Source organism: Ambystoma mexicanum, chromosome 5p, assembly GCF_040938575.1.
Source record: "Ambystoma mexicanum isolate Mex_15411 chromosome 5p, UKY_AmexF1_1, whole genome shotgun sequence".
Classification (NCBI taxonomy): Eukaryota; Metazoa; Chordata; class Amphibia; order Caudata; family Ambystomatidae; genus Ambystoma; species Ambystoma mexicanum.
Genome location: NC_090930.1, coordinates 60704519 through 60726182, shown reverse-complemented (window position 1 = coordinate 60726182; position 21664 = coordinate 60704519). Strand labels below are relative to the sequence as shown.

The window sequence follows — 21664 nt, the reverse complement described above, 5'->3', positions numbered from 1 at the left end:
AAAATCTGCACAAAAATGTTGGCCACAGAAACCTAAAACAATCCAGTTGAGTCTAGACCCCCCCCCCACTCTCCACCCACACACCCTCCAACCCCACACCCTCCACCCTACCTGATACTCTGATACTGGCTCATCTGCTCCCCACTGCCCCCCCCTAGTTTCGTGTACATACCTTGCTGCATAATTCCCTGTGCCTCCTCTCCTGACTGGTTAGATCCCTGCTCCCTCGTTTCTCTGCTTTCCTCACTGTGTCCGCCCCCCCTCCTCCCCCACCCCCCCTATGGTTGTGAGGCGCTCTGTTGCTCCCTGGACCTAGGTTCACACTCTTTGGCTATAATGTGCTCACATTCAGTGGACAAGAAAGGAACTCTTCAACTCTCCATGATGTAAACCTGTGTGCTGCATTTGCACAGCACCGGGCCACTTGCTGCTCACTGCAAGGGGGAGGGGGGGTTGGGGGGAGGGGGCTGAGGGGTGGCCAGGCTTTATGAAAGGGGCACCACCTCAGTCCCCACCCTAGAGATGCCACTGGTTTAAAATTGAATGACAAAAAAGGAACATTCCAAGAAAACAAACAGGACTGGGTGGGGTTCTCACGCCCTGGCTGTGAAACTCGGGAGCTCGGCATATTTTGTGTTCCTTGCTGTTTGTTAGTTTGGGGAGTTGAATTCCACACCCACCTCTCTGACTTTGCACCGGGGATTCTGATTGGCTCGGAGGTCTGTGATGGTCCATGAGCTCCAGGCCCCTGAAAAGTCCTTCCCCAGGCAGCATATGGACCCTCTTGCAGGGCTGGCTTAATATCCAGAAACTGCACGTTTTGGGAGGAAGCTTGTGAGACATTTTGTGGGCTTAAGGAAGGCGACCTCTGTGGCGGGAATAAGACCCACGCTCCTCGGTTCGCATATCCTGTATCCAAGCTTCATGTCCTGGGGTGATTTAAAGGCGTCAAAAATCACGTGTTCGCCCTGTTTGGAAGACTATGTTCAGTACAGCCTCGAAACAGGTTATTTTCTGAAAGACCCTATTCGTCTACATTTTGGGAACGTTTGTGACTGCTTCCAAAGAACAGGTCAAGGGTTTGTTGTTGAGCAGGACGGGCCAATGGAGCAAGGCCCACCTCTCTGTCGATATTAGAAAGTTGGCCTGCTCTCTGCTGGAGGCGGCGGTGTTGGTGCAATGAGTCGCCGTTTTCATCGAATTCATTTTAGATGGTGTCCGTTTTCTCAACTCCTGCATCAAAGTGTTGAAGGCGCCTGGATTGGAGAGTCTGGGCGCTATAGAGCGTGTAGCTTTTGTGAATTGTGCATTGACACGGATAATTGTATATTTTTTGGAACTGAGCTAGGCTTGTAAGAGTTATTAACTTGCTTCATCTTTCATCAAGTGGGGCGACACTGGCATTTCTTTACAGGGGGCACAGTGTAAAGGCTGACTTGGCACACATGTAGTATTGCAGAGAGAATGTGGGGGTCAGTGTGATAAAATCAATGTATTGTAAATAAATCGCTGTGCCGCTCTCAGGGGGGGTGTGTGTGTGTGTGTGTGTGTGTTAGTTAAGAAAGGAAGAAGGCAATGATTATGGCAAGGGAAATGTGCACGGAATCTCACAGTGAACAACTTTGAATCTAACAACGTGCATACAATACCCAAGACTCATGTATACTAAAACCCAGGAGTGCAAATAGAGTGAAACAATAATACCAATATATGAAAAGGGATGTGGGGTAAGCACTTAGAACCTCCTTATGACTGAAAGGAAAGTCGGCAAACTCCTTACCCACTATGCTATTACAGATACTGACAGCGCTAAGCCCACGTAGAGGGCAAGCAAGGACAGGATCTGTGAGCTGACACTCTGGATGATACTGAATAAGGAACTTAGAAACAGTACTCACGAGGACCGGAAAGACCACTTGAATGTCAGTAAACCCACAAACCCAGTTGATCAAACAGTGACCCAGAAGACTATAACAGCAATGGGTGGAGGATAACTAAATACATAAGACCCAAGACAAGGGGCAAGTAGGAATATTGATTATAGAATAGTGAGGAAAACAAAAGGCATTCACACAGGGACTAGTTACAACAGCACCCCACACCTAATAATCAATGGGAAATAAATGCAGAAGTGCAATGGAAAACATGGAATGGATCCCAATAGAAAGTAAGGATCAGGAGCAGGGAAAATGATATCACAAAAGGAAACCTTTCCCACCCATCCAAGGAGAAAAGGCAGGAAGCTACATCTATAAAGGGAAAGACTATTGCATCAAGATTTTCAGTAGCAAAGGACAGCATCAAAGAAACAGAGAACACAGGCAAATGGGCAGCATAAAAGGGTAAAGCACAGAGAAAGGCTGCCTGCAGACAGAGGAAGACAGAAAGGGAAATCCAGAAAGCAGAAATCAATTAAGCACATGAATCCGAAATCCAGGGCTGAGGAACAAGAAACAGGAACTAGGAACTAGGCACAAAAGCTAGGAACAAGGGACCAGTCACAACAGGAACACTGCAACAATGAACAGCGCTGGACTGAAGCAAACTGAGGCTTTTAAAGCTGCTTAACGAGCACACCCCTCAGGTGTGCCGCCTGCTGCACCTGCAGCCACAGGTGTTGCCTATCCTCCACCCAACCTTGTCCTGCAAGGGAGGAGGTGAAGCAGTGAGCCAGGCATTCTGGGAAGCATAGTCATTTGATCAAAGTAGCATGCTGGCTGCCAAAAACCTGGAATGTATCCGGAAGGGAAGTAACTTGGAAAATAAGGTTTTAGCGCTCCCAATTCATCACAGCACTGTAGCATAAGGCTCGGAGGAAATGTCCAGTAGGGAATAAACCCCAAAACATGCCCCCAAGTGACGGGAACGGGAGCGAAGGGAGCGAGCCGTGACTGCGTGTGTGTATAGAGGTGTGAGTGTTGATGCTATTGCTGCTCTCTTGAATTTCTCTGGGGAGCTCGTGGCAGTGTCTACTTCTCTGATAAGTTAGCAGCAATGTAGCTGTGCTGTAAAGCAGAGTAGCTGTGCTGTAAAGCAGGCAGCAGAGTAGCTGTGCTGTAAAGCAGGCAGCAGAGTAGCTGTGCTGTAAAGCAGGCAGCAGAGTAGCTGTGCTGTAAAGCAGAGTAGCTGTGCTGTAATGCAGGCAGCAATGTAGCTGTGCTGTAATCAGGCAGCAGAGTAGCTGTGTTGTAATGCAGGCAGCAGAGTAGCTGTGTTGTAATGCAGGCAGCAGAGTAGCTGTGCTGTAATGCAGGCAGCAATGTAGCTGGGCTGTAATGCAGGCAGCAATGTAGCTGGGCTGTAATGCAGGCAGCAATGTAGCTGTGCTGTAAAGCAGGCAGCAATGTAGCTGTGCTGTAAAGCAGGCAGCAATGTAGCTGTGCTGTAAAGCAGAGTAGCTGTGCTGTAATGCAGGCAGCAATGTAGCTGTGCTGTAAAGCAGAGTAGCTGTGCTGTAATGCAGGCAGCAATGTAGCTGTGCTGTAAAGCAGAGTAGCTGTGCTGTAAAGCAGAGTAGCTGTGCTGTAAAGCAGAGTAGCCGTGCTGTAATGCAGGCAGCAATGTAGCTGTGCTGTAAAGCAGAGTAGCTGTGCTGTAAAGCAGGCAGCAGAGTAGATGTGCTGTAATGCAGGCAGCAATGTAGCTGTGCTGTAAAGCAGAGTAGCTGTGTTGTAATGCAGGCAGCAGAGTAGCTGTGCTGTAATGCAGGCAGCAATGTAGCTGGGCTGTAATGCAGGCAGCAATGTAGCTGTGCTGTAAAGCAGGCAGCAATGTAGCTGTGCTGTAAAGCAGAGTAGCTGTGCTGTAAAGCAGAGTAGCTGTGCTGTAATGCAGGCAGCAATGTAGCTGTGCTGTAAAGCAGAGTAGCTGTGCTGTAAAGCAGAGTAGCTGTGCTGTAAAGCAGGCAGCAATGTAGCTGTGCTGTAAAGCAGAGTAGCCGTGCTGTAATGCAGGCAGCAATGTAGCTGTGCTGTAAAGCAGAGTAGCTGTGCTGTAAAGCAGGCAGCAGAGTAGATGTGCCGTAATGCAGGCAGCAATGTAGCTGTGCTGTAAAGCAGAGTAGCTGTGCTGTAATGCAGGCAGCAGAGTAGCTGTGCTGTAATGCAGGCAGCAGAGTAGCTGTGCTGTAAAGCAGGCAGCAGAGTAGCTGTGCTGTAATGCAGGCAGCAATGTAGCTGTGCTGTAAAGCAGAGTAGCTGTGCTGTAGAGCAGGCAGCAATGTAGCTGTTCTGTAGAGCAGGCAGCAATGTAGCTGTGCTGTAAAGCAGGCAGCAGAGTAGCTGCGCTGTAAAGCAGAGTAGCTGTGCTGTAATGCAGGCAGCAATGTAGCTGTGCTGTTAAGCAGAGTAGCTGTGCTGTAATGCAGGCAGCAATGTAGCTGTGCTGTAAAGCAGGCAGCAGAGTAGCTGTGCTGTAAAGCAGAGTAGCTGTGCTGTAATGCAGGCAGCAGAGTAGCTGTGCTGTAAAGCAGAGTAGCTGTGCTGTAATGCAGGCAGGAATGTAGCTGTGCTGTAATGCAGGCAGCAGAGTAGCTGTGCTGTAAAGCAGAGTAGCTGTGCTGTAATGCAGGCAGCAATGTAGCTGTGTTGTAAAGCAGGCAGCAATGTAGCTGTGTTGTAAAGCAGGCAGCAATGTATCTGTGCTGTAAAGCAGAGTAGCTGTGCTGTAAAGCAGGCAGCAATGTAGCTGTGCTGTAAAGCAGAGTAGCTGTGCTGTAATGCAGGCAGCAATGTAGCTGTGCTGTAAAGCAGAGTAGCTGTGCTGTAAAGCAGGCAGCAGAGTAGCTGTGCTGTAATGCAGGCAGCAATGTAGCTGTGCTGTAAAGCAGAGTAGCTGTGCTGTAATGCAGGCAGCAATGTAGCTGTGCTGTAAAGTAGGCAGCAGAGTAGCTGTGCTGTAATGCAGGCAGCAATGTAGCTGTGCTGTAAAGCAGAGTAGCTGTGCTGCAGAGCAGGCAGCAATGTAGCTGTTCTGTAGAGCAGGCAGCAATGTAGCTGTGCTGTAAAGCAGGCAGCAGAGTAGCTGCGCTGTAAAGCAGAGTAGCTGTGCTGTAATGCAGGCAGCAATGTAGCTGTGCTGTAAAGCAGAGTAGCTGTAATGCAGGCAGCAATGTAGCTGTGCTGTAATGCAGGCAGCAATGTAGCTGTGCTGTAATGCAGGCAGCAATGTAGCTGTGCTGTAAAGCAGAGTAGCTGTGCTGTAAAGCAGGCAGAAATGTAGCTGTGCTGTAAAGCAGAGTAGCTGTGCTGTAATTCAGGCAGCAGTGTAGCTGTGCTGTAAAGCAGAGTAGCTGTGCTGTAAAGCAGGCAGCAATGTAGCTGTGCTGTAAAGCAGGCAGCAGAGTAGCTGTGCTGTAAAGCAGAGTAGCTGTGCTGTAAAGCAGGCAGCAATGTAGCTGTGCTGTAATGCAGGCAGCAATGTCGCTGTGCTGTAAAGCAGGCAGCAATGTAGCTGTGCTGTAAAGCAGGCAGCAATGTAGCTGTGCTGTAAAGCAGAGTAGCTGTGCTGTAATGCAGGCAGCAATGTAGCTGTGCTGTAAAGCAGAGTAGCTGTGCTGTAAAGCAGGCAGCAGAGTAGATGTGCTGTAATGCATTCAGCAATGTAGCTGTGCTGTAAAGCAGAGTAGCTGTGCTGTAATGCAGGCAGCAATGTAGCTGTGCTGTAAAGTAGGCAGCAGAGTAGCTGTGCTGTAATGCAGGCAGCAATGTAGCTGTGCTGTAAAGCAGAGTAGCTGTGCTGTAAAGCAGAGTAGCTGTGCTGCAGAGCAGGCAGCAATGTAGCTGTTCTGTAGAGCAGGCAGCAATGTAGCTGCGCTGTAAAGCAGAGTAGCTGCGCTGTAAAGCAGAGTAGCTGTGCTGTAATGCAGGCAGCAATGTAGCTGTGCTGTAAAGCAGAGTAGCTGTAATGCAGGCAGCAATGTAGCTGTGCTGTAATGCAGGCAGCAATGTAGCTGTGCTGTAATGCAGGCAGCAATGTAGCTGTGCTGTAATGCAGGCAGCAATGTAGCTGTGCTGTAAAGCAGAGTAGCTGTGCTGTAAAGCAGGCAGCAATGTAGCTGTGCTGTAAAGCAGGCAGCAATGTAGCTGTGCTGTAAAGCAGAGTAGCTGTGCTGTAATGCAGGCAGCAATGTAGCTGTGCTGTAAAGCAGGCAGCAGTGTAGCTGTGCTGTAAAGCAGAGTCGCTGTGCTGTAAAGCAGGCAGCAATGTAGCTGTGCTGTAAAGCAGGCAGCAGAGTAGCTGTGCTGTAAAGCAGAGTAGCTGTGCTGTAAAGCAGGCAGCAATGTAGCTGTGCTGTAAAGCAGGCAACAGAGTAGCTGTGCTGTAAAGCAGAGTAGCTGTGCTGTAATGCAGGCAGCAATGTAGCTGTGCTGTAAAGCAGGCAGCAATGTAGCTGTGCTGTAGAGCAGGCAGCAGAGTAGCTGTGCTGTAATGCAGCCAGCAATGTAGCTGTGCTGTAATGCAGCCAGCAATGTAGCTGTGCTGTAAAGCAGGCAGCAATGTAGCTGTGCTGTAGAGCAGGCAGCAGAGTAGCTGTGCTGTAGAGCAGGCAGCAGAGTAGCTGTGCTGTAGAGCAGGCAGCAGAGTAGCTGTGCTGTAAAGCAGGCAGCAGAGTAGCTGTGCTGTAAAGCAGAGTAGCTGTGCTGCAAAGCAGGCAACAATGTAGCTGTAGTGTAAAGCAGGCAGCAGAGTAGCCGTGCTGTAAAGCAGGCAGCAGAGTAGCTGTGCTGTAAAGCAGGCAGCAATGTAGTTGTGCTGTAGAGCAGGCAGCAATGTAGCTGCACTGTAAAGCAGAGTAGCTGTGCTGTAAAGCAGGCAGCAATGTAGCTGTGCTGTAAAGCAGGCAGCAGAGTAGCTGTAGTGTAAAGCAGGCAGCAATGTAGCTGTGCTGTAAAGCAGGCAGCAAGGCAGCTGTGCTGTAAAGCAGGCAGCAATGCAGCCGTGCTGTAAAGCAAGCAGCAATGCAGCCGTGCTGTAAAGCAGGCAGCAATGCAGCCGTGCTGTAAAGCAGGCAGCAATGCAGCCGTGCTGTAAAGCAGGCAGCAATGCAGCCGTGCTGTAAAGCAGGCAGCAATGTAGCCGTGCTGTAAAGCAGCCAGCAATGCAGCTGTGCTGTAAAGCAGGCAGCAATGTAGCTGCGCTGTAAAGAAGAGTAGCTGTGCTGTAAAGCAGGCAGCAATGTAGCTGTGCTGTAAAGCAGGGTATCAAAAATCCCAAAAGTATGTTTTCCCTATTCCACGTGCCAAGCTTCTCCTTCTGTGGTTTGATGCAAAGAGCTGACGTCTTTGCAGTGCTTGGGAGTCAACCTTAATGTGATGCATTGTGTCTATCAGCTGATGTGACTGTGTGCAATGGTGATGGGGTGTGGACCCTGTCCTTAAGGGTGTTAATGGAAATGTACTGGCAGCCCTGATCTTAAACCCGATATGTTTTACCGATGAACGCAATGCACTGTTTTGCTGGGTTTGGGTGTCCAACTCCAGGCTTCGAGGGCCAGAATACCTGACAGGTTTTCACGATATCACTCATTAATATTCAGAAGACAAATGTGCATACGTTTAGAATCATTGTATGCAAATGTACCTCATAAATATTAATGAGGGGCATCATGAAAATCCAGCATGGATCCATCCCTCGGGGCCTGGAGTTGGGCAACCCTTTGAATCCTCTTTATTTTCTCTGCATAGTTGAAGCTGGGCCCACTGTTATACACTCCGGTGGCTGGCTTGCTGCATGTCGGATTGTTAATCTGGGCTATGCAGCCCGCCCACATCGTTGTGTGGGCAGACCGCCGTTGCGGTCTCAGTTCCCGGGTAGGGAAGCGACGTTGGGCTAGGGAGGGGGCAGGACCGGAAAGGGCAGTTCTTTTATGTATCAGGGAATAAAGTGGTCGCACAAATCCCCGGCTCCCGTGTGACTCTTTACGCGGTTCGGGGACCCGCGTAAAACCCCACAACTGGCGACGAGGGGTACGCGTACCCACTCGTACTTCAGGGACCCGCAGGAGAGCGGGTGAGGCGCATCGGCGCAGCGCCACAGGAGTACCGCGGAGGTCCGCAGTCGAGCGGCGTGGCGCGTCGGCGCACCTCCCATTACCAGCTGGAAGGCCGCAGTCGCGAGCGGCCGCAGCATTAGGAGCCGCGAGGGAGCGGGTGCGGAGGCGCCTGCAAAAGCACGCGCGGGCCCGGAGGCAAGTTGCCAGGGTCCCGCCCCCCTCCCCCACTTCAACACGCGACCGGCGGGAGGCCCAGAGGTGGGCCCCAAGAAAGAGAAAAATAAAAATAAAATAAAAACAATATCAAGAAGGCCAGCACACGCACCAGCCAAGCCAGAGACGGCAAAGAGGCTGCACATCGCCACACGGCACCGCCGTCACGCACCAGCCCGTGAGGGTCACAAGGGCAAGCTAGAGCCAGAAAAGAGGCGGCACATTGCCACACGGCGCTACCGTCACAGCGACCATGTCAGGCCCAGCAAGCCCCGTAGCCTCCTCGTCAGATGGTTCTGGGGCAGCGAACGATGGTGGCTGGCTTGCTGCAACTGTTATACACGCTGGTGGCTGGCTTGCTGCAACTGTTATACACGCCGGTGGCTGGCTTGCTGCAACAGTTATACACTCCGGTGGCTTGCTTGCTGCAACTGTTATACACTCGGGTGGCTGGCTTGCTGCAACGTTATACACTCGGGCGGCTGGCTTGCTGCAACGTTATACACTCGGGCGGCTGGCTTGCTGCAACTGTTATACACTCCGGTGGCTGGCTTGCTGCAACTGTTATACACTCCGATGACTTACTGCAAGCTTCACTTGGTGTAGGGAGAAGAGCATCAGCAATTCTACATTTTTAGTTAGTAAGTGGGAGGGGCACAGCGTGGAAAGTCGAGACTAGAGCAGCACTGCCAGGAAATCCTGAGTAGTTGAGGGACGCTTTGTACTGGTGGGGTGGATGGGCTGTGTGCAGGCGGAAGGCGTCTGTGTGGGTGTTCTTTGTGCAGGTAAGCTGGGGGCACTATGCCAGCAGGCACTGGATAGGTGGGCTCTGCGTATGTTAGCTGGGCCCCCTGCATACAGGTGGGCTTGTTCAGGTGTGCTCTGTACACCTGAGACTGTGTGTGGGTTTGTACAGTTTGGCAGATAATGTTCAGTACAGATGGCCTCGCTACATGTTGGCGGGAGGAGCAGGTCACAGGTCGCTTCTGCACATGTAAGCCGGATAGGCTTGCGGCAGGCGCAGGTCACAAGTGGCTTCTGCAACCGTAACCCAGATAGGTATGGGGGAGGAACAGGTCACAGGTGGCTTCTGCACATGTAAGCCGGATAGGCTTGCGGCAGGCGCAGGTCACAAGTGGCTTCTGCACATGTAACCCAGATAGGCTTGCGGGAGGCGCAGATCACAGGTGGCTTCTGCACATGTAAGCCGGATAGGCTTGCGGCAGGCGCGGGTCACAAGTGGCTTCTGCAACCGTAACCCAGATAGGTATGGGGGAGGAGCAGGTCACAGGTGGCTTCTGCACATGTAAGCCGGATAGGCTTGCGGCAGGCGCAGGTCACAAGTGGCTTCTGCACATGTAACCCAGATAGGCTTGCGGGAGGCGCAGATCACAGGTGGCTTCTGCACATGTAAGCCGGATAGGCTTGCGGCAGGCGCGGGTCACAAGTGGCTTCTGCAACCGTAACCCAGATAGGTATGGGGGAGGAGCAGGTCACAGGTGGCTTCTGCACATGTAAGCCGGATAGGCTTGCGGCAGGCGCAGGCGCAGGTCACAGGTGGGTTCTGCACGTGTAAGCCAGCAAGGCTTGCGGGCGGAGCAGGTCACAGGTGGGTTCTGCACATGTAAGCCGGATAGGCTTGCGGCAGGCGCAAGTCACAGGTGGCTTCTGCACATTTGAGCCAGATAGGCTTGTGGGCGGAGCAGGGCACAGGTGGGTTCTTAAATTATAAGCCGGATAGGCTTTCGGGAGGAGCAGGTTACAGGTGGGTTCTGCACATGTAAGCCAGCAAGGCTTGTGGGAGGAGCAGGTTAGTAAGCCAGATAGGCTTGCGGAAGGAGCAGGTTACAAGTGGCTTCTGCACGTGTAAACCAGATGGGCTTGCGGGTAGAGCAGGTCACAGGTGGCTTCTGCACATTTAAGCCGGATAGGCTTGTGGGAGGAGCAGTTCACAGGTAGCTTCTGCACGTGTAAGCCTGATAGGCTTGTGTCATGATTCCTGCCCCTCATGTCCCCAGCCCTCCAAGATGTCAGGCTGGAGCCAGGCCACGATCACCTACATGGCCCTCAAGGGCCTCTCCATCCCTCCAAAGACCCACTTGGAGTCAGACTTGGCGCTTGTGGCACCAGACTCACTCGCTCCCATAGGATAACATTGGGGATTGGACTTGTAGTGCATTGATGGGGACAAGATGGATGCCCCCACATATTTCGGTTCCCAGAACTGCATGTGCAATCTAGTCTTTTGAGTGTGGTTCAGCCCAGAGACACCTGGGATACCCAGAGACTATTTAAGCCATGCCCAGGCTGAGAAACATGCTTTGTGTTTTCTGCACCTGCAGCGTGACACTCGCCGTGTTCGGATCGGTCTCCAGTAGGCCTGCATCTTTCTTCTGCGCTCAACTCCTGCAAGAATAAGAACACCGTTAGGAACAGCCTTACCTTGCAGCGCTTCTGCCCATCATTCATCGCTTCGTCTGTTCTGTGGGCATCTTCGGCGGGGTCATTCCCATCCCGGCACGCCGCTTCCTAAGTAAAAGGGAAAAGAACAGAAAAAAGGCATTGGTAAGCATTCAGCAAATCTTTGCTTATTTTTAAAGACTGTACGAGCTTCAAACGCTTACCTGAATCCCAGCCGCTCTGGGGGAACTCTGTCCCCGGAACTTCTCATCCATCTGCAAGAGGGAAAAGACACTCCAGGTTAGCGTGGAAACATCTAGAGGCGCCGCATACCGCGCTTACTCACCGCATTTCTTCTTCATAACCGGCATCCACGCTGAAAATGTCGCGGCACCTAAAAGACACAGGAAAATAACTCAGTTCAATACAAATACGAAAGGGTCGCATTGTGCATCACGCTCTCACTCACCTTCAGCGCTACTCATCTCAGCGGCACGTTGCCAACCCCGGACGCCGGCCATCATCTAAGGAAGGAAAGGAACGAGGTTAGCAGGCCCGGCTCCAGGAATGTTCATCTGGGTGGGCCAGGTTTGTGATCAGGGGGGCCCAATTTCTATTCTGTGTGGGCATTTGAGTACTCTAAAGAAAGGGCTGGTATTAATCCAGATTTCCCAGATCCGTGATCCAGAAGAAAATGTCTTCCCAGATCCGGTCAAAAATAAATGTGTACCACTCTATAAAAACAGCACAGAGCAAAAGAGAAACTAGGAAAATAGTGTTGCAACATCAATCTACCGATCTTCCCTTCCCATCTGCTCCTCCCATTTCTATTATATCCACTTCTCTTTCACCTCGCACACCCAATCACCTTCCATCAGGTCAGGTCCCCCTGAACACCATTCCCATTTACCTCCAATACCACCTACCCCAAAAACCCACACCGTGGTCATCATTACAAGTGTGCCGGTCCTGAAATAATGGTGCCAGTAAGCTTACCAGCACTGTTGTTTCCGGACTGGCAAACTCTGAGTCTGCCTGCCGGAGTTGCTGTTCCCGGCTGGTCTGACCCAGCAGGTCAGCCACGGTAGGCAGACCGTCACGGAAGCACCAGCTCTATTAACAACAGTGCCGGTGCTTCCCTGGTCCCCATTCCCATGGAGTCCTACAGAACTCCATGGGAATGGGGACTTACAATTTACCGGCGCCTGACTTTCCAGAATGCCCGGGTTGTAATACCCCAGTCTTTCCGGCAAGTCTGGTCCTCGTAAATCATTAAGGGTCTGGCGGCAACCTGCCGGTACTACCAGCACGGTTATCGCCAGACTCTTAATGAGCCCCCCCATGTCTTTCTTGGCCTGGCTGCGGAGAATCAAGGGTGATGCTGTCTCTTCCTCTGCAAGGACTGGGCAGCAAGGCCCCCAGTCTTTGTTCCATTTCAGTTGGTGCGTGCACAACAATGCCATCCTAAACACTGTGGCTACTCCCAGACTCTGGGTAAGTCTATCATAACCTGGACTAATGTCCGGCAGAGGTACTCCCAGGTCCCCCCTTGTTTTTTGCATATTAAGTAACTTTGGGTCTCACCCTAAGTTACTAGGGGAAGCCAGACGTGGACCCCTTGCTCACTATTCTTAGAGAGGCACAGATCCACCCTACTGATGAGGTCCCAGCAGGCCCAGAAGGAGGTGCTTTTTTCCCGCCATCTAGCTGTAAAAGATAGTCCCCCCTCTCCAGAATACTGAAGCAAGGAATAGGACATCTTGTTTCTTACAAAATGACATTTCGAAGAAAAATATTTTATTTTTTTGTTACATTTTTGAAGAACACTTTAATTGAGTTGAGTGCACGAGGGAGTGGTAGCATGTAGGAGAGAGAGTTTAGGGTTGGGGGAAGTGGGATGAATAGGCAGACAGTGCAGGTTAAGGGGTTTCCAGCTGCCTGGTATCGCTCCCGGTTGGGCTTGGCAGGGAGGAGAGGTGCTTCCTCCCTGCCATCCCCCTGCACATCAATGTCTAGTACATACTGGTTAGAAAATATGCAATTGTCCATGATGGATTTTTGTTTGATGTGTTTACTTTGATTTGCTATTCAATTTCACAATTTTGTTCAATATATGTGGCCTGATATTTTCAAAGAATGGTGCGTGTGTGTTCTTGGCAGGTCCTCACACATGCGCTGCTCATCTATCAAACCACGAGTGAGGCTTTTTTGAAATAGCTTATACCGTGAACTGAATGATTACATTATTGCCCAGGATCACACACTTTGGTTAATTGGGAAAGTCAGAATTTGAAACTTGATTGAAATTTAGATAGTTGACTATGCATCCTCCAAGCTCAAGTTGGTACAAATATGTGTTGAAATTTGGTTTTGAATATCTAAAATAATACTCAATTTTATAAAATTTCTTTAAAAAGTCACAGGATAAACCAACCTGACAAGGTTATCATTGTAGAAACGTGTTGATGAAAAAGAGTAAGGGAGTAATTTTGTTTGCAATCCTAAATTGCACCACTCCTGTTTTCAGTTTTTGTCAAAAGTACACCTCCATGCAATTGTAATTGTTTCCACCAAGTACTGGTAAAGTAAAGCATACAACACTGGTAAATATCGCCTTTGATCTTCCTTTTTCCTCTGTGTCTGGAAAAGTGTAAATACCTCCCACAATTGTTAATTGTGGGAGCCTTCCACAATGTTTTCTTTTGGAATCTGCCTGCTTTTACCAGTGTAAAAATGTCAGGCGGATTCCATAGGAATCCATTGGTTTTGCAGCAACATAAAAATACATTCTGGTGGAAAACCAATCAGATTCGGCAAAGGGACCTTTAAGAGCAGGCAAACTTGTTAAATTCGATCTGCTCTCCAACTTCGCCTACCACACCATCCAAATTCCTGCAGTGAACAAAAAGTTGTGATAAATGCTTTTAGTGCAACTTTTTCCACTTCGCTTGACTTGGAAAATGATCCACAATGATTGTAGCTTCATTTTCCCCATCCTGAATGATAGCCTACAAACTCCAGCATAAAGGTTAATGAGAATTTAAAAGAAATCTGATAAGAGTACCAACATCAACCCGAGACAAGTGTTTCGGTCTGGTTGGACCTCATCAGTAGGTGGAGCTGTGAGAAAAAAGGGTCCACGTCTGGGGTTACTGATGGTACTCTTGTTCAGAGGAGAATTGCCTAGCATTTCGGTGCTGGACTGCCCCTGGGCAGGACAAAGACTGATATGGTTTAGATATTTCTCCTTTGTGAAAGATAGTGAGCTAAAGACTCTGGGTAAGTCTATCATAACCTGGACTAATGTCCGGCAGAGGTACTCCCAGGTCCCCCCTTGTTTTTTGCATATTAAGTAACTTTGGGTCTCACCCTAAGTTACTAGGGGAAGCCAGACGTGGACCCCTTGCTCACTATTCTTAGAGAGGCACAGATCCACCCTACTGATGAGGTCCAACCAGACCGAAACACGTGTCTGGGGATGCTGTTGGTACTCTTGTTCAAAGGAGAATTGCCTAGCATTTCAGTGCTGGACTGCCCCAGGGCAGGACAAAGACTGATATGTTTTAGATATTTCTCATCTGTGAAAGATAGTGAGCTAAAGACTCCGGGTAAATCTCTCGTAACTGGGACTAATGTGCGACAGAGGTACTCCCAGGGCCCCCATTGTTTTTTTCACTTTTTGATTTTACTCCTCTCCGCTCCAGAATTATATTTTTGTTACTACAACCTTATTTTTTCACTTATACTTAAGTTGTTATTGCAGCAGAATATATATTTTCAATGTAATTTGTAAAGGACCCCAGATGATTAATGCACCTTCTGTAGACATCTGTGTGAAAGCAACATCATGGAGGTCATTACAAGATAGGCGGTAGCCTATTAGCACCATGGCTGCCTCCCATACAGTGACCGAGTCCGGTCTTGTTCAAGTCCATTGTCCAGTCCATTCCGCCCCGGAGGGAGCAGTAAATCCCCATTGAACAAACCATTCCCCATTCCCATTTGAGCCCCCATAGGGCTCAATAGGAATGGTGAGGGTGCTAATAACGGGCTCGCGACTAGCAAGCCTGTTATTAGCGCCCTGGTCCCTTAGCGGGACCCGTAAAAGACGTTTGGTCCAACCACACGTCCCTTGCGGTTCCCGCTAAGGGACCTCAGAATTGGGCGGTAGGGGATTACCGGCACCGGTCTCCTTACCGGTGCCGGTAATCCCTTACCGCCCAACTCATAATGACCCCCCATGTGTCATTTATTGTTTGATAAAGTTAAACATTTAATAAAGCATGATGTGAAAAAATGCTATATTCCCCCAACAAAATAGACATGCTTTAAATGACAGAAACCAACTTTGTGATTTTAGGTTTGAGAAAATAGTTGTAGGCCTGCTAAAGTAAGTGAGATTGAGTATGCTTAGTAGTGTTTAATGGCCCTTCATCTCCCTGGTTGTTTGTGCTTTCATGTCTGTGAGGCATAGATCATTGTCCAGGGCAAGCAAACAAATCCTGGCCGGGCCTCCTGCAGTGCAGCCGTTCAGAATGATAATCTCTCAGAGGTTCCTGCTGCACATTTAGGGTCTGACTCACAGAACGCTTTCCTATGGGATTGCGCCATTTTAAAACACTTCTGTGAATCAGGCCCTTCGAGTGAAATGCCCAGTGCTGGCGATTGAGCCGGCTCTCGCCAGAACCGAGATCCGGCACCAGATGTGTAGCTGGATCTCAGGATCCGGCCAGAGCCAGCGCTGAGGGGAAAAAAAAAGGAAGCGCCCGTGAGCAAACTATAACTTCCTCTGGTGACCCTGTGCAAGGGGTCACAAGAGGGAGTTACAGTCCTCAGCCACAACCCGGTTCATTTATTTATTTATGCAATGTTTGTTGGGTACATGGACCCAGATTATTTATTTCTGTAATGTTTGTAAAATACCTGTATCCGACAAACATTGCATAAATAAATAAATATGCAGGTATCCGACAAACATTGGATGAATAAATAAATACCCCTATTAACATTGAAACTATCACACATGATGCAGCCACCCAACTGCTTTCAGAGTGGAGCTGCAGGAGCTGTGCCGGGTGTGGTTCAAGTAAAAGAAAACCTTGCTTATAGCAACAGAAATCACCCTGTTTGAATAGTACCGAAGGGGAAGTTTTACAAAAAAAATGGGCTGCAAACTGAATTTTAAATAATATTTACTCAGCAACACTGGTCAAAACAATTTTTCCGCATAGTGAAGTAACTCATCACCAGTGCCAGGGAAGTGGTTTAAAGTGGAATTGATATATAGTTTAGAAAAGAAGCAGCATGAAAGTAATAGCGCTATTTAAAACTATTATTTTTGACATTTCCTTTGATCGGAGGTCAACTGCTAACTACACTCCCCTAAACCCGGCCTCCTCGAGCACCGTCCCCCCCAAACAACTGCCCCCACCCGGCCCTTGTGGGTTCCCCCACCAATTTCTTTCCATTTCCACCACTCTAAATGCCCCCCCCCCCACACCCCAAATTCCACACTCCCTTGGGTCCCACATTGAAGGCCTCCTTTCTAGGGGGGGGGGCAGGGAGTGGCCTTGGGGGGGGGGGGCTGGCTCCCCTGGCCCCCCTGCTGGAGCCGGGCCTGGAAGTTAGAGAACTGTTCAACAGACTCATTATACTTACCTGTCGGACTCTTGCCAGTGAAGTAACTAGGCAGCAACGAGCCAGCATCAATCAACGCGCCCCTGCGCTGAAAGCAGGACGGAGAGCACACTTTCCAAGAAAACAAGGTGAGCTGTGGATCAAAGGGAAGGGTTAGACCCCGGGGAAGAAGGGGTTCAAGCACACAGAGACAATAGGAAGTTAAACTCTACCAATCCTGTGTTTCAGGCCCAGTCTCCAGTCGAGTGGACTCCAGGGCAGGGTTTCGAGGTCGTAAGAGGTCAGAACAGGCCGAATGACGTCCCCGTGGATACCAGGTGAGCCTTACAGCTTGTGGGAGGAGCAGGTCACAGGTGGCATCTGCACGTGTAAGCCGGGTAGGCTTGCGGGCAGAGCAGGAAACAGGTTGGTTTTGCACATGTAAGCCGGATAGGCTTGCGGGAGGAGCAGGTTACAGGTGGCTTCTGCACATTGCTCAGGTGGGTTCTGGGTGCCGGATGGGCTCATGTGTGTGTGTGTGTGTGTTCTGTACAGGCTGGCTGGCGCAGAAGGGCTTAGTCATGTTGGTCTGGGTGGATGGTGTGCATGTGGGCTCTATATGGTAGCTGGATGGTCTTTTATGGGCATGCAGGGTACGCATGTTCACATAGTCCCTTTCCAGGCGGCAGAAGGATGTGCTCCGTGTGGCTGCATGGCTGTTTACAGGTGGGTTTTGTACTCGTCACCAGCACTGAGTCTTGTACGGAGAGTGGCATATGTTGCCCCTGCCCGGGGTAAACCAGACCATGGTTTCTGGGCGGGGGAAAGGAACATGGTGTGAGGCTAGGAGAAGTGGGAGTATGATAGAAATGAATAAACTGGAAAGGTACAAGGGGTCCGCAGGGAAAGGGTATTTAAAATATAGATACCTCACGCCATTGAACTGCAACGCAAAGATGTGTTGATTCGAGTTACATCAATACAGCCCCCAGCCATCCAGCCCCCTCAATCACAACTCGCCAACGGCTTCTGCTGGAACCCTGTCTACCTGATGAGACTCTCAATCTCCACATTCCCACATACCCTTCTCATGATCTCCAACCTACGATATTCCACACCCCCTTCCTTCTTAAACTCTTCCCCCAGTCCCATCTCTGCAACTTCTCACTTTCGCCTCCCTTCCCAAATTCCACACTTGGCCATCTCCGATTCTTACAGCCCCCTACATCACGTTTTACACCTGCACAAGCTCACTATACAAAAGATCCCCATTTCCTTTGCACCTCCCCTTCTTAATCCTCATCCAGTGTCCAACACTTGTTTCCGTAACCTTCTACCCTCTCTTTTCATTGGTGTCTCAAACGCTCCTTATTCTTCCAGTCTTTTTCCTCCTCACGTCGTTGACACAAATCTCCAATCATCCCCCCCCCTTCCTAGCTAAGAGGGACTCACGATTGCATTTTCCTTCCTACCCCTCCTCTTGAACAGATTCGCCACCGTCCATGCATGTGGTGACTTCCTTAGACCATACATTCGCTCTCTCACGTTCTGCTTCTTACTTTGGCCACACGTACCCGGTAACTGTATCGCATTAATAATGTTCCTGTTTACCCTTTTGACGGCACCATTACATTCTGGGTGATACAGACGCTTCCTCTTGTGTACAGTTCCACATCTTTTCAAATATTCACTCATAACTCCTCCCAAAAACTGGGTTACATTATAAACTTTCCTTGACCACACCTAACATCCACCGGCCCTAACTCATCCATGACTATCTCGTCCCACAGGTATTTTGGCACATTCTCCTTAATCAAAGGCTGGGTTATCGCCTTCACCCCATTTCCTGCCTTTTCACACTCAACACAACTTCCCAGCTTCTTCGATATGGCCCTATCAAATCCCCGGCCACCAATAATCCTCTCTCAACACAGCCTTTGTCCTCGAAATAGCAATGTAGCCCACATGGGCAATATCAACCCATTTTTTTCCTTCAGCGATTTAGGCACCACAACTCCCCCTTCCCCCAACGGTATAACAAATCTCCCTCAACACTGCACTCTTCTTCCACTTCTCTTCACCATCTAAACTCAATGTTTGCAGCCATCCAAGCTACACGCCTAGTAACGTGCATGAAGTGGCCTTGTCTTGCTTCATGCCTTGTTCCCATTCAGCCCTTCTACTAACCCAGTATCGTGAGTTATAAACACTTGCTCCGTTCTCTTTCACACCTTCTTCTCTCCCACCTAGCCGAGACAAATGGTCAGCCATAATATTCTTTCGGTTAGAATCGCCTCCATTGTGAATGCATGACACTGCATCCTTGCCACCCAACTGCCAACTCTCCTCGACACCTTATGTAGACCCTTTGATTCAAATATTTCAGCTCTCAAAAGGAATTCCGCACCCTATACAAACATTTCAAAACTTCGCCACCGCCCGATGGCACCCTAAAGATTCCTTCTCCAACACAGAATTGCTTTTGTCAGGTCTTCGCAACACACTTTAGGCTTTCACAATCGCCCTGTCCTCCCCAACACTACCCACCTGAGTCAGCACAGTCGCAAAACACCCACACCACAAGTATCTACCATTATAACCGACTTTCTGCCCGTGTTAAGTTGTTCTAAAACCCTTGCCATATTCTCCTCTTTAGTGGCACAAAAATCTTTTTCACATCTGCTGTTCCATACAAACCCCTCACCCTTCCTCAACAACTTCCTCATCTTGCCTACCTAGTCTGAAATGTGTTTTGACACATTTCTGGTGGAACTCTATCATCCTTAAAAATGATTGCTACTCTCCTTTCCTGTGTGGCACCTCAATTTTACTAATCCTATCAACCGTCTCCCTTTTTGGCCTCACTCCTTCCGCCGCTATCTCGTGCCCTAAATACTCCACTGATTCCTTCCGGAAGACAAACTTTTCCTACTTTCGTTTCATTCCTCTCTCTTCAAAAATATCCAATACCCTTCCTGTTATCCGCTCATGCTCCTCCAACATCTCCGCAGAAGTTAAAATGACCACCTGGAAACAGTGGAGCCCCTTTATTGCATCAAACAATTTGTACATTATCTTCTGAAATGCAGACCGCGCCGAAACCAAATGGCGTTCTACGAAACTGAAAAATGTCTTCATGCAAAGGCTGTTTATGTCTGCGACTGCTCTTCTGATTCCACCTGAAGGTAAGCTGATCAATCATTGACGACATCTCTGACATATTAGGCAAAGATGCCTTCTAACCACCACACAACGGTGAAGTTGCCTAAGATCTACACACCAATGCAGTTCTGAACTCTGTGTTTTTTAACCACAACGGAAGGCGACGCCCACTCCATGGCACACGCTCTCTCTACGATTCAAATGCCGCTTTCACTCCTTCATGTAGGACCCAAGGAATAGGGTGTGATTTTAGTGTAACCGTACCCTCCTGCAATACTTTTTGGCATCTCATCCCCCTTTTCTTTCCAACACCATTCACAAATACAGATCCATAACTATTTACAGATCCATAACTATTTACGTCTATCAGCGCATCATTTAGTCCCACATGAAGTACTTGGTCATTCGTGTTTGGATCCAATCGTATAAACAATTTCTTTTGTTCACGCCAGCCCAACAATGTGGCCTCTTTCCTAGTCTCCTACACGCCTCCTCTGCCTTCCTTCCATTGAATTTCAACTTTTCCATGAAATAACCTATCTTGTCCATATTGTCCCCTCCAGGTTTTAGGTTTGGAGGCATTTGGTCGGCCACCCTTCCTAGTGCCACACTCTCAAACACCCCCTGAGACATGAGAGATACTTGGCACCGGAGACAACCATCATCTTTACTTTTCTACCATTCAACTCACCTCGGGGCTATCACATCCTTCATCTACACACCCACTGACCGTATTTACAGCAATCATCGCAATATTTTTATCCCCATCGTTTTATGAGGAATCCTACCCATCACTACTACCACACATCAAATTTTTTCTAGATGACCAAAAATTTCCTTTGAAATGTTTGTGACAATTTGCTAAATGTCCCCATCTCTTGCATTTGGAATAGTTCACTTTCCTTCCCAGACATATCGGCGCTGCTGCCAAATGACTTTTGCTTCTTCATCTGAAACGCTCCTCACTTGAGCCTCCTTTTCTTTCCGTTATCTACTGCTCCCTTCTGGTGAAATTGACCCCCTTTACTCTTCTTTTTTAGACTTCTCATCAGTGCCAATCTTGAGGACTTCAGGCACTATTTCTGTTCCCATATTTGGCCACTTTCACAACACACGCCATCGAGGGTTCAACCCTTTTGGCAATGCTGATAACTTCCTCTGGTTTAGGGTCATCTTTCAGCCACAATTCCTCCCGAATGCAAATGTTGCTGTAATGGATCATGAATTGATCACAAATGTTTTCGTCTAACGAGGTCCCAAAATTGCATGTTCAAGCCTACTGTTGAAGAGCTGTAAAGTACTCTTCCACACTTCCATTCCATTCTTAGTAGCCAACTCCAAATGTATAGCGTTCCAAAATTGTACTCGTTTTCAGATGAAAGTGGGCGTCCACTGTAACATGGCAATTTCCAGCTCGTTCAAGGCGCTCGTGCCCACTAAGTTTCAAATATACGCTGTCCCTCATACCCCAGAAATGCAGCAACGCCACTTCTGCAAGCTGCCCTCACATAATGTAAAAATCCAATCTTCCACTGGGACCACTTGATTTTTTGAAGGACCAGGCGACCCCACGAAGATCGGCGGGCCTGGCACCCTTTGCATAGCCATCTTTCCAAACTCCTACCTCCCTCCCAATCCTGCACGATTGACAATTTAATCACCTTTGATCGCCTCCCTTTTCTGGGCGTCTTATTATTTTATTCAACCTTGATCCTGATACTAATGATCTTACTTGACACTTCCTGACACTCGGGCCTGCCGGTCTGCCATGTCGAGACGCAGAGCCAGTCTATATGGAAGCCGCGACCAAGCCGCCACACTCAGATCAGCGTAAACGGGTCCATCGGTTCAGAGGTCTGTGTTGTCAAGGCTATGATACGACGACTGCCAGGAGTCCTGCATCTCTGACCAGGACTGATGTGCGTCCTACTACACTCAGTACAAAGCGTTGCTAGGGTTACCGCGACCTTGGCATGAGTCCTTCTTCTCTGTTGCTAGCACAAGCAATGCAAGTCCAAATCTGTTGCTGGTCAAACAAGCACAGCTTCAGCGTGTGGTCCCGGCTGATCAGTCCCCGAAAATGTGGCAAAATGTCAGCACAGGACACCCACCATCGACACCTGTCCATGGCGACCGAGCACAGTCGGCCACATAACATACGTTTGAGGCACATCTCCATTACTGCCATTGGCTGGACAGCTGCCTCGACTTCGAACACGGTAGCCAGGGCTGCTATGAGGGTTCAGCTTGTCACCTTACACCATAAGAACTGCAATGCAG

At 49.2% G+C, this 21664-nt stretch overlaps 1 protein-coding gene across 1 annotated transcript in view; it reads left to right on the top strand.

The window, feature by feature from the left end:
• GDPD2 (glycerophosphodiester phosphodiesterase domain containing 2) overlaps positions 1-21664 on the top strand; it is a 496108-nt gene that overhangs the window by 35202 nt on the left and 439242 nt on the right. The gene's annotated exons all lie outside the window — the stretch shown is intronic.